We start from the raw sequence: 13,986 nt of genomic DNA, 5'->3' as shown, positions 1-13,986 counted from the left end.
CAATTTCCCCAGCACTTGATATTGTGGGATCTCTTTAACTCATGTGCTTTACAAACAAATGGGTAATACATTTAAAAGAAAGAAACAGTAACATCTTAAGTTCTTTTTTTTTAAAGCTGTATTTTATACGGATTTTCTTTGCATGTGAACTTTTTTATTAATTCAGAATGGTGAGACAAAAGAGGAGAGAAACAAGATTAGACGTCGTAAAGGAAAAATCAAAGAGCAGAGAAACTGGCAAGAAATTGAATTAGAAGAGAAAGTGAGGAATAAAATCCAAAAAAGTTTTTTAGGGAAAATCCCTGTGTAAAGGAAAAGAATCCAAAGATACAACACATGTGCTTCATGACTCAAAGGTATTGGCTTTGTACCTGGGTGATTCATTTGGTGGAAAACATAGCTGGGTCAGAGAACTTTTTGCTGGCCCCAAACTTTCTTGGAGTCATTTGAAGCTTCATTTTGTGTGTGTATTTTTTCTCACTTCTTCAAAGGAAATATTAATTGCTTTTCAGAAATAGCTCTGGTCATTGGAGTTTATCTGTTTGAGCACTTGAGATTTAGAATTAGATCATGGACTTTGGAGTATGGAAAGTATTTAAGAAACTGGGACAGATTTGTTCCAAGCGACCTCTCTTTGTCTCCTGACAGGAATAGATAGATAGTAGGTCCTGCAAGGGAGCCCTGTTGAATAGGTCCAAAGGGGACAGTCTGCCCCTTGGAAAAGATAGACTGGACCAGTGGTTTAGAACTTTTTGGACCATGACTCGCAGTAAGACATAAAGTTTACATCAAGACTGAGTCCCCACATATGCATGTGTTTTATAAAACAATATCTTACTACATGTGTTATACCTGATGTTTTCTATTCTAGTCTAGTCTTTTGTTGTTTAAATAAATACTGGCCAAGACCCATTAAATAGATTTCGTAACTTATTATTGGATTTCTACATATGTTCCCCAGTTTCTTTCCTGTCTGCAACACTTTCCCCCAGACACACACACATTGCTCAAATACAGTACAGCCCATTTTCAGAAGCATCGCTCTCACTCCACCCCACATGTCAAAATACTTGCAGTTTCTTGAGCACCATGCTCTCTTTCACTTCCCTGCACGTGTCATTCTCTGTCTCTACTCAAAGCACTTTAGAGCTTTCTCACTCCACCTCCCTTTTCTGCACCAAGCTAACTCCATCTGGTTAAGACTCAACCCAGGGCTCAAAAGTCCTTCCCCTCAGGCTGTGTTGACCTGTTTTCTGCTCTCTCCCAAGCATCCTGGAGACATCCTTGTCTTTATCTCAGCCTCATCTTGCTATGTTATGGTGATCCATTTATATGCTTTTCTTTCCCACTAGACTCCCTGAAAGCAAAGGCTATGTCTTATATCCCCAGGAACTGGTCTACGGTTTGACACATACCTGGTTCATAAATTTTGGATGAATGAGAGCCTGCCTGTTGGTCGGCACATAGTACTGAGGTTGCTGCCTCCTTGGTAAGTTGTAGTCTGTTTACCACAAACGAGAAATGAGTATTCTTTAGTGGAAAATATGCACCTGAGTTGCAGTAGATGTGCTGACCCTCAGAATCTTTTTTCTGTTGCTCATAAGATATAGTGTAGCAAAGCAGGTGGAAAACTCAGGCTTTGGAGCTGCACAGAACTGGATTTGAATTTTGGCCCATTGGTTACAAGCTCTGTGACCTTAAGCAAGTTACTCAATTTTTTAAAATCTCAGTTCCCTCATCTGCAATAATGACCTTCTATGGCTGTTGTTAGGATTGTGTAGATGTTAAATAATGGGATATAAGCTCCGTGAGGGCAGGAATTTTTGTCACTTCGGTACCTTGTCATGGACTTAGAAAAATGGCTGGCACATATTTGTCGCATAGGTGAATATTTTGCTGCTCTCAATAGGCCCTCAGTAATTCAAAGCAGCTCTTATTCCTGTGAATATCTTATCAAGTTTTGCACAGGATTCCTTGGAATATGCATGATGTGCATGATAATTCCTTATAACTTCTTTGGTCAGAAGTTAGGCTCCTACCTGTGAGAGGACACTTTCATACCCTGACATTCAACGATTCAAGATGCAGGTAGAAACATTTGTCTTCCTGAAGAATGTTGTATTTCATGCTGTTAGTCTAGAATGAAGTTTAGTCATTGCAAGGTTGGTTGATTTTGTAGAGGTCCTTCAGTTCTGTTTTTGAGTTGCCATGTATGGGCGTTTGATTCTTTCTTCTTCTCTTGTCTCTTTTCTTGTTAGACATCCATAAGCCATATCGTCATTCACTACGTATTAGATAGACTCACACAGATTCTGATTCAGGGTCTTGGGAAACATGACTGAATTTCTCACTGTTCCTAAAGTTGTTTCATTCTTTTCCTCTGCAGAGATCTTGTGTAAGATCCATAAGGATGGAAAATCCATTATTGCCTAATGTCCTTACTGTTTCCCATTTCATGAATAGAGGTTTGTATTCCTAAGTTTCATTTTGAGCCTTTCCTATTTTCAGTACTTTCCTGAGTATCTTGTGCCAAATAATGAAAGTATCGTTTTAAGCTTTTTTGAATTTCATTAGCTCACGGACATCTCTCAATACTACATTTCTACCAGAAAGACAAAACAAAGAAAGAAATTTTAAGCAATTCTCAAAGTCTTCCACAAAACAGGACAAATAAAATGATGGTATTGCTTCATTTAAAAGATCCACATCAAAATGTTCTAACCTTAACTTTCTCATGCCAAAAGCCACTTCATTGTAGTATTTACTGAAGAATCTTTTAAGTAGTAGGGTTAAATGATCCAGATTATTAGTCCATTATAGTTGTTTACCTTGTATTTCACATGGTAATAACAGGGTTGTCCTACTCTTTTATATGTAAAAGTCTGCCAAAAACTATTTTACTCATTTGTTAGTGAATTTAGGTGTGAATTCCAAAGTGTGCTCCTTATCATAAATTCCTCAGATATATAATAACAGAGTGTAAACAAAAAAAGAATGGTAAATCCTATGACACTATATTAATTTAATAGCTTAAGTCCATCAACGGAACAATATACTAGTATACTTTTGTTCTCACACTGACTTCTGTTTTCAAACTTAAGATTACCCCTAAGTTACTATAGTCATATCAGACTAGGTGGGGCTCTTCATTACATTTTTGAAAGTAGGAGGAGGAATATATTTGGGGGAAAATAAGACATATTTTGGTAGGTGGAATTAAGAGAAGGGGAAGCTTGCCTGACTAACTAATAGGTTTCACTTAGTTGGTTCAGTGTTGGAGGACAGGTAGACCACAGAAGGGCAGAGCTTTCTGGAGAAAAGAGGAGGGTTAACATTTATGGAATGCCTACTATGTGCTAGGTGTTTCACAGTCTTTTACACAGAAACTCTGTGTAAAGAGTTTACTCTGTGTAAACTCTGGAGAAGATTATTGCATTAAATTAAAGATATGCTGCCCATAACAAAAATTCAGTCATCTGTCCAAAGTCCTACAACTCCTAGGGGGCAGGGTCCAGATTTGAACCCAAGCTTTCACAACTTGTGTTCTTTCCACTAACAGCACGGTCTTAGGATACTCCAGGTAAACCTGTATGTGTCCAGTCAGGTGAATGTTGCACTTGACATCTTTTAAATTTCCACTTTACAAACATTTCTTGACAAACTGAGGGAGAAGTTCCACACAATGGAACTGAGATATCATCTCCGCTTTCTACCCCTGAATGGTTCCTCTGAGGGCATCACTGCAGCCTTTTACATGGATATGAAAACATTTAGTAGAGTGGAAAATATTGTGTTCATGGTAGCCAAAAGTTCCTATAGTACTTTTTTTTTTTACATCAGTTCATTTTATACATGTTTAACATATTCTAATGACTGTTTCCAATGTGAAAACCAAGTTTAAAATAACTTGATCACCTTGTTTCAAACACAGCTCTTCACATACCATACTCCAGCTCCATCCATGTAAGTAAATCCTCTATAAAAGCTCCCAGGAAATTTCAGAAAAATATAATCTTCTAATTTAAAAGTTGATCGATTTGCCAAATGATGCAGCCAGGTTTGCTTCTCTAAAAGCTTCTGATAAGGTCGGATGTGCATGACAGACTCTAGCTATATCTTCACAGGATGCTCCATATTCCAGTGCAAGAGCAGCTCCATTTATCATTTCACCAGCACCTGGTCCTAGAATATGTGCTCCCAATACTCTGTCTGTTGATTTCTGCCCAAGTATCTTCATCATACCATCTGTGTCAGCGTTTGTCTTAGCTCTGCTCTTAGCAGCAAATGGGAATTTCCCAACTTTGTACTCAATACCCTTTTCTTTCAACTGCTCTTCTGATTTGCCAACCCAAGCAACTTTAGGGTGTGTGTAAATCACCGATGGTACACAATTGTAGTCAATGCGCACAGCGCCACCAGCCATCCCTTCTACACAGATAAAGCCTTCATCCTCTGCTTTGTGAGCCAGCATTGGACCAGCAACCACATCGCCGATTGCATAGATATTTGGAATTTTAGTTTGGAATCTGGTATTTACTGGAATTCTACCTCTAGGATCCAGCTCAATTCCAAGCTCCTCTAGTCCCAAATTCTTAGTAAAGGGTCATCAACCAATGCAAACCAGGAGTACATCACAAGTGATAACTTCAGCTTTATCACCAGAAGCAGCTTCAATAGAAACATCAATTTTTCCATCTGACTTCTTAGTAGCACCAGTAAATTTGGTATTCAATTTAAATTTAAATCCTTGTTTTTGAAGGATGCGTTGAAAGTTTAGATATCTCCATATCAATTCCAACTCCACCAACATGACCCCAAAACTCAACTGCTGTCACGTCTGCACCAAGTCTTTGCCAAACTGAGCCCAATTCTACACCTATTACTCCTGCACCAATGACAACCATCTTTTCTGGAACTTTTTTTAAAGACAAAGCACCTGTAGATGACACTACTGTATGTTCATCAATTGTAATTCCAGGAAAAGGAGTGACTTTTGGACCTGTGGCTATAAGAATGTTCTTTGTATCAATAACTTGAGTGCTGCCATCGGCTTTCATAGCGGTGACCTGATTTTTTCCCAGTTATCTTTCCTATCCATTTACATGAGCAACCTTATTCTGTTTGAGTAAGTGGGCAATTCCACCCGTTAAAGCTTTTACTGCATTACTCTTCTGCTCCATCATCTTCTCTAAATTCAAGCGAACTTCAGACATTTCAATTCCTCTAAATGCAAAATCTTTTCCATGGGCCATATGGTAACAATGAGAGTTATTCAATAAAGCCTTAGAAGGAATACAACCAACGTTCAAACATGTTCCACCGAGTGTTTCATTTTTCTCAACGCAGACTACCTTGAAGCCTAACTGGGCAGCTTTAATAGCAGCAACATATCCTCCAGGACCAGAACCTATCACTGTTACATCAGCATCAATTGGTTAATCTGCATAAGTTCTCAGTGGCACTGCAGAAACTCCTTGCAGACCATGAGATATTCGATTGAAATGGCCTCTCTTATATTCCTCAGTCAGAAGTCCAAAAATCAGCTTCACGGGGCTAAAAACGTGGTGTCATCAGGGAGGATTCCTCCTTGAGACTCTAGTGGACACTCCAGTTCCTTGCCTTTGCCACCTTCTAGAGGCTGCCCACATTCCTTGACTCGTGGCTCTCTCCTCCCATCTTCAACGCCGGCAATGTTGTGTCATCACGGCTTCTCCTCTGACTCTCCCTATAGTACTTTTTAATAATAATAAAGTTGATTGCAGAATGGAAATATTACAAGGAAAAGTAACATGCTATAATATAAACTCCTAATGATATGAATATTAAAATGCAATCAAATGCATATTGAGGACATTTGCTCTATTGCACAAACACAGGCATCCAGAGTGATGTCTTCTCTCTACTGTTCTTGCTTTTATCTTTAGCCATGTGAGAAGACTTTCAAGGGTCCTATTTCATTTCTCAGAGTGACAGGCTCATCCTACAACAAGCAGAGTGACTGGCCAAAGCTAACGGCTTCCTTGAATAAATTCATTTTCTGGTGATTTGGGTTCCCCTCTTCACAAGACTTCCTGAGATACTGATCGTGGAAGGGAATATTATCTCTTTAGTTCTGGGCACTTAGTCAGCACTCAGACCACATTCCTGGCTGCAGCCTGGAACATCACTTCTGGCTGGACTCACTTCTCCTTGCCCACCGAGATCAGCCAATTCACTGAACTTTATTGATTGTGAGCTGCTGATTTATCTAGTCTCCTCGTTTCACGTGTGAGGGACAGAGATTTGGAATGACTTCCCTCTGCTCACATAGCTGATGATAGAATGTGGGCTGGAATCCACATTTGACTCCCAGTCCAGAGCTCTTTCCACTCCCCAGTCCCTCACTTATTAATACATTCATCAAATATGTGTTAGATGCTTACATGCGTGTAAGGAGCTGTGACTTGAGACACAGATCCTGCACTCAAGGCCTTTACCCTTCTCTATGTTTTTGATTTCCAGAGGGTCTGAGTTCCATTAGGAAGATGACTCTATGCCAGGGCAATCTCTCTACCCTGGATGGATTGGGCAATCACAACTTGTTAGGTACAGCTCCATTTCTAGTATCCAAATGTATTGTTCATAAACAGCCTATTCTCTAGTCTTCTTTTTATTGGGTTTTCTCACCCAAACATGACATTATTGACAGATAATGTTTAAATGGGTGGGCTCTGAAGATCAAGCTATTAATACCTCAAGTAGTCTCCATTTTCTCCCTAGTAAAAGATAGCATGGATGTGTATGCGTGTGTGTGTGTGTGCATCGGGTGTAGTGCACTGAAACACTCAGAAGAAAACCATTTGTTCATGAATGGGCCACAGTACAAGCTACAGATTTCTTCTGGGCCTCACATGGCTGCCACATACACCAGACTACCAATAGCAGATAAGCAGATTTTTGTCAATTGGTAATTTTTAATAATTTAAGCATACTTTTTCCCATTATTTTAAGGACCTGTTTTGGAGCTTCTTCATTTGAGCAGCAAGTATTTCCTGAGGGCCTGCTGTGTTCCCAGTCCTGTAAAGTTTTGGGCTATGGGAAACTGAGTCAGATATCATGATCCTCAAGTCACTTTCATGCTTCTTGTGCTGTCATTCTTGCTTCAGTTGATCCTGAAGTAAAAAGGACTCGTATGTCACAGAGGAGGTAGCTGAGGCCCCGAGAAGTTTAGTGACATGCCAAGATCCCCAATACTAGCAAGTGATAAAGCTGGGGCTAGATCTCTGATCTTTTTGCCACTGGACAGTACTCTTTTCTTTTTTAACTACACAAGATTGCCTGTCAATATTTTTCAAAAACACAGGATATATTAGAGAAAGAATTCCTTGCAGACATATAATTGTGACCTCATGACAGAATAATAACAATGAAATGAAAATGTTAAAGTTAATTTAAAATGTTACCTAAAACTAGGTCATGAATGTATCCCCTAGCCTTTCCTCCCCATGGGCATAAGTGAGTTCCTTTCCCAAATGACTGGTTTAGTTTTTTACACCCATGTGAGTTACAAAGACCTTTTTATTACAGGGATCCCTGCTGAACTTCTCCTAGGGAATGACTGTGTTGGGAGAAATACAAGTAGCGAGTTCACTGGGCGTTTATAACTCGAGAGAAATCTCCTGCTAAAGCTTGGAGCTTACTGCTCATCCACCTGATTAACTTTGTCTGGGAGGTGGTCATTAGCCTCCCAAACCCCAGAGGTTTGGACTGTTCAGTTACACTAAGCCCAGAAGCAGGGAGGGATTAGGACACAGCTTCCCTGGGTGAAAATGGGGAAAGCTAAACTGCTTCCAGATTGCAGTTCACTGTCCTTATACTGATTTCTGGAGGACTTGAGAAGGTCCTGAAGCAGAAGGGACCCATTGGCTTTGGAGGCAAGAGATGATGGAAATGCACAGTTCATCCACAAACCAGATGCTCTTAGCATCACTCCCTAGCTGGGTGACATTCATGGGACTCTTTCCCATTGGTTTCCACATTTGTCAAATGAGCAAGAAAAACATAAAGAATTACAGATTGACAGTTTGGTAAGTTTCCCTGATGGTCACCTTACTGTTATCTACTACGTGGGCTATGGTGTTGTGTAGCCTGGGAGAATTTAAAAATCTGGATTTGGGGGCTCTTGATTTATTTGATTTATTGTCAGCAGATGACATTAAAAGTAGCTTGCATTTGCTGAGCAAATCTAGATGGACAATGGTGGGTGGAAACAGGGAGTGGCCAGGATGGTGGCCGGAATTAGAGATTGCAAAGCACTTTCCCACACATTGTGTCATTGGATTCCTGCAAAGTCCTTCAAGGCAGGTATTCCTATTGACAAATGAGACAAATGAGATTTGACAAATGAGAAAATTGATGTTCTAAAAGGTTAAGCAATGTCCAGAGCTCACACATAAAAACAGTGGTGGCAGTATAAAAAGTAGAATATAAGCCAAAGCCTTTGTTTCCTTATGCGACATACCAGAGAGTGATGAGAATCTACCACAAAGCTTTGTAGCTATCCTCAGATAATCAGCAACTGTTTATAGTATATTATTGACACGGGACTCCAGTCTTCTATTCTTTCTGGACCTCTAGAACTTCTCTTGTTTTGGCTTCTCTTCCCACCTCCTCTTGATCTATGTAGCTCCTTCAGCTTACCACTTAGACACCACTTCCTCCAAGAAGTCCCCAAGACTTTGTTAGGTGACCATTCTTTAGGCTTATGTGGTATCCAGTGATTATCACCACTTTATCCTTACCACTCTAATTAAATTACCCATATTGGAATATCACTGTCTAGGCACTAAAACTAGTTATTTACAAATCATTCACCAGTGGTTATTTTTTCACCATTTAACCCCAACATATAAGATGATAAGCTCTGTCTGGATAAATATTTCTTGAGTAAATGCTGTGTAAGCTACTGTAACCAAAAGGGAATTTGCTTCCACATTACCCTTGGGGTAGGAGAAGATGGAAAGCTCTTTTAAAGCCATCTAAAACAGTAGCATTCCCAGGAGGAGGCTCTCAGGAAACCAAACTCTATAGCCATTTGCTTAAAACATTAGGTTATTCCCAGAAGTAAGACTTAGAGTTGGGAAAGGACTAAAAGTGTGATAAGGATGGAAGTTAGTGTTTGTGTAACTCTATGGGGAAAGAGGTGAGAGTAGATATTTTTGGAGTTACTGGAAAACTTAGCCATGACACCCTGCCTGCTCATGTGTCTGGTGCTATTGCTGGGAACCAAGCTTCATACCAATCCTCTGTCAGATATCAGTTCCTAAGAAGAGACTTGAACTTGCTATGTGGTTATTTATAACTGTATCTTCCTATTTGGTGCCAGATTAGAAGACCCTACAATACCACTGATATATGTTATCAGAACCACATATCGACAGAGTATGATAATCATGGTAGATGATGAGCAGGGTGTAGGACTCACAAATCGGGTAAATACAGAACCCAGCACTTTAACCTAGAACCTGTATATCCCAAATCCTTTCAAGTATCTAAGAATTAATGAATGCGTAAATGTAATCATCACATAAAATGAATTAGTGGAGTCCTGGCTGCAAGGCCATTTCTGCAATGGCAGAATCTTAAAGGACATGGAGAGCTTGACAAGGGTTGAGTATTACAGGCATTGTGCTGAACTTTCAGCGAAAGCATCCTAGGCAATGTGTAAACAAATGGACATGGCTGTGCTCCAGTTAAACTTTATTTACGAAAATAGGCAGTAGGCTGTGTTTGGTTCCTCAGACTTTCCTGATCCTGGGGTAAAGTATAGGTAGCAATTTACAATTTTATTTCCTTCTGAAAATCCTTCCTTTGTTCTCCTTTGCCTACAAGCTGAAGCACAAATTCCTTAACTCTATTCCAATCTGAGCAGTACTTTCATACCACCTGAGAGTTTATGCTCTTTTTCTTCTCTTTGTGCTCAGTTCACATCGTTCTGTTCTTAAGGCTTTCTGCTTAACCAAATCCTACCCATCATTTGTGGAAGATGTTCTCCAGTGGGGTAGAGGGGTTATATCAGAATCATCTGGGGAGCCTTTTGACATTAGACATAGTGCTTATCAACCACCCTAAATTCTGATAGGCCCAATGAGGAGGTGGGGCAGGGCAGGGATTTGTATAGCTTGCAAATGTTCCTAAGCTTATTCAGGTGATAGACACTCGCCCCCCAAACCAGTGCTCTATGGCATTGCTAAAGTCCCACTTCCTCCAAGAAACCTTTCCTAACCACATTAACCCATACTCAGCTTTCTTCCTTTGGACCCCATTAGTCCTCTTTGGCCAAAAAATTCATCTTTAGCACTTACTGTATTTTTTTGGTTTTTTAAGTGTTTCATGTATCTGCCATTGTTGTTCTAGGTGCTGGGGACTCAGCAGTGAACAGGATGGTAAAGACCCTTCTCTCTGAAGATTACATTCTAGTGACAGAGAGAGACAGGCAATAAGCATGTGCCCAAAGGAATGGAGGAGATAATTTCAGATAATGAAAACAAAACAAGCTAATGGGATAAGGGGTGACCAGAGAAGGGAGCTGGAAGGATAAGAAGGTGCTGTTTTGGATAGGAGAATCAAAAGGGTTTTATGGCATCTATAACTGAGCTAAAAGTTGAGTGCAGAGATCTAGGGGAAAGGAATTATAAGCCAAGGGAACAGCACAGTTTTATCTTTCTTTTCTCTGAAAATGCTGTTGAATGTAGAATGTTGGAGTAGTCAGCCTTAGAGATGATTAACAACAGTTCCCTTATTGAGGACTGCCAAATAAAATGCAGGATACCCAGTAAATTTGAATTTCAGATAAATAACAAATAATTTTTTAGTATAAGGACAGATTATAGTATAAGAACTAAAAAAATATATTATTTATCTGAAATTGGAATTTAACTGGCTGTCTTTGTTTGTCTTCATTTTGTTTGTTTTTTGGCTAAATTGGACAACTCTGCAGTTTACTCATAAGAAAAGTAACCCAGGGCAATTTATGTTTGATACCATCCAGTTACTTGGAGCTGAGTTGGAACAAACTCTGAATCTAAAGCAGAGCCAATTCAATTTGGTGTTGATATGTTAGAATATCTTACATTGTTTTCTAACTGTTTCCTTGGGTAGTGATTTGTCTCCCCAACAACTCCTTACGGTCATATTTCCTGTGACTTATATTTTTTTATCATACACATGGTACAATATTAAGTACTTAATTCATTCTTTTATCCCCTTTCTATTATAAGCCTACAGTAGAAGTACTGATCTGGGTACAAAGGGGACATGGCCTCTGTCCTTCAGATAATGAAAAATGCGTATATATAAATCACTTTAAATCAGCTAAGAACATGATAAAGTGTCACTGCAGAAGAGCGTGATGGCACTGGTGTTCTGAGCAGGGACAGATGGCTTCCAGCCGTGGGATTCAAGGAAGACGTCAAGTAGAAGTTCCATCTGACTTGGGACTTGATTGATGGCAAGGATTTCAATAAAGGATTACAGAGAACATCATCTATGCAGAGAAAACAGCACAAACCAGGAGATCGTGGTGAAAATAACAGGACTTACTTGGGGAACAAATCCATCCCTGTGTTTGCAGCTGAGATTTGAGTAAAGGAGAAGAGTACGTGATGCTGGACCTGGGTTTGAAAGAACCCTGAACACCAAATAAAGGTATTTGGATGTATTAGAAAGGTCCTGGGGGTCATTAGAGATTTTTCTTCTGGCACTTGATGTAATGAGTCACGTATGAAGAAAATCAATCTTTTGATGGTATAAAACATGGAGACCAGTGAGAAAGTGACTGCAAAAGCCCTGGTTGGTTAAATGAGGGCTTGACTATAATTTATAATGAGAGAAAGGGAAAGATGGGACTGGATGCAATCGATATTTTTGAGGTAGAATCCACTGAGCCTGCCAACTGGTAGGTTGTAGAAACTTAGAAAAAAAAGGAAGCATGGAAGATAAAGCAGAGATTTTAAGTTTAGATAACTATGGGAATGTGGCTACCATTAATAAAAAATATGGAAGTCAGGGAAAAGGGCAGATTGTAGGTGGGAAGAAGATTATGGCTTTATCTTTTTAAACATAGCATTACAGAATTTCACAGCTATTAAAGTCATTATGATTGGGCTTCCCTGGTGGCGCAGTGGTTAAGAATCTGCCCGCCAATGCAAGGGACACGGGTTCAAGCCCTGGTCCGGGAAGATCCCACATGCAGTGGAGCAACTGGGCCTGTGTGCCACGGCTACTGAGCCTGCGCTCTAGAGCCCGTGTGCTACAACTACTGAAGAGCCCATGCTCCACAACAAGAGAAGCCACCGCAACGAGAAGCCCACGCACCACGACACAGAGTAGCCCCCGCTCACGACAACTAGAGGAAGCCCGCGCGCAGCAACGAAGACCCAATACAGCCAAAAATAAATACATAAATAAATTTATTTTAAAAAAAAAGTCATTATGATTATGCCCAATCCCTTTGTTCCATGTAGAAGAAAATCCAGCAAGAGTAAATGACTTGTCTATGATCACTCTGCAAGTTAGTGGAATAGCCAGTTGGGGAAATCAGATGCCTTGAACAATGCTTATTTCATAAAATGATCTATTTTATGATGAGTTTGAATTTGTAGAAGTAGAATAATGATGTGGTAAGATGCACTAGTCAGCTGGAAACATAGATGTGGCATTTCAATAACAGATCAGGGACAATGATTTGGGAGCTATCAAAATGAAAATGACATATAAAGACATGGAAGTAAATGAAGCTGCCAAAGGAGAGATTAGAGTCACTAAGTCAAGTGTGACAGATGTCAATGGATACTAAGAAGTACCCTCTAAAAAATAAAATAAATAGGAAGTGCCCACTAAGTTTCACATTCAGGAGGCCCCCGGGTTTTGAGAGAAAGAGAGAGAGAAAGCAGTTGCCATTGAATGGAGGGAGCAGAAGCAAGACTACAGATATTGAAGGTTGATGGGCTGGAGAAGAAGTGGAACTAGAATTTAAAATTATTTCTCTGGAAGGTGGCAATAAAAGAAGAATGATGTGATAACGTTGAAGCAGGGCCTAAAGAAAAGCTTTTAGGTTGTAGGATGGGAAAAACATAAATGAGTGTATAGTAGAAACAGTGAAGGTCATGGAGAACAAGTTGTTAAAGGTGTAAATGGGTGAGGGTATAACCGAAATTATCAAGGTCTTTAAAAAAAAAAAAAAAACTAGAGTGGAGGAGAAAAAAACAAAACAAAATGAGGAGAGACACTAAAATGGTTAGGTAAAAGTGGAGACAAAGAAGCCTCCTGAGGCATGAAAGGGGTGAAGTTGGTAGAATTCAAATTGACCTTTATCTTACCAGTGAAGTAGGAAATTGGATCTTTGGTAAAAGTGAGAGGATAGACATGGAAATGGGAATTTGTGAGCAGTGGGAATGTTTTCATATACACCTATGAGGAATCAGTAGGGAGACGATAAAACTGCACTAAGAGCCCTGCTGAGGTTAGACTTGGTCACTTGTGGTAGATGTAATTAACCTAGTATTGATGCTTTTCAACTATGGCAGCAGAAGAGAAAATATGGACAATGGGGGTTTCCCAGGAATTCCCAGGTAGTGGGGAATATTATTGTTTTATATACTAGTGTTGATGGGATTCATGTTAGATGAAGATCCAAGCAGAATGGGCAATGTGGGGAGGAGTAAAGGGCAAAAATCAGGTTTCCAAGAGCACCTTTATGCTAGGATTTCTGATGGCATTGGCACACATTGTTTCATGTAATCCTCATGACGAGTAATCATAACCTTCTGAAGCAGCCATTATGACCCCAGTTACCCAGGTAGAGACCCTCAAAGTCGCATTGAACAAGCAATTGCTTAAGGACTCAAAACTGTAAATGGTAGAAGCTTTTCTTCTTCAAACCACGTTGGCTCCGCCCTCCAGTAGCCATGAAAAAATTACAAAATTAGGCAGGTAAGAAGGTTGAGC

The 13,986-nt window shown here is 39.8% G+C and overlaps 1 protein-coding gene and 1 pseudogene across 3 annotated transcripts in view; one reads left to right on the top strand and one right to left on the bottom strand.

Annotated features, from left to right (window-relative positions):
- The window catches only part of PDE4B (phosphodiesterase 4B), a 600,461-nt gene that overhangs the window by 519,792 nt on the left and 66,683 nt on the right, over positions 1 to 13,986 (top strand). The window lies entirely within an intron of this gene.
- On the bottom strand, positions 3,950 to 5,509 carry LOC101286487 (dihydrolipoyl dehydrogenase, mitochondrial-like; annotated as a pseudogene).

The sequence above is a fragment of the Orcinus orca genome, chromosome 1 (assembly GCF_937001465.1).
Source record: "Orcinus orca chromosome 1, mOrcOrc1.1, whole genome shotgun sequence".
Classification (NCBI taxonomy): domain Eukaryota; kingdom Metazoa; phylum Chordata; class Mammalia; order Artiodactyla; family Delphinidae; genus Orcinus; species Orcinus orca.
This window is presented reverse-complemented; position numbering and strand designations above follow the sequence as displayed.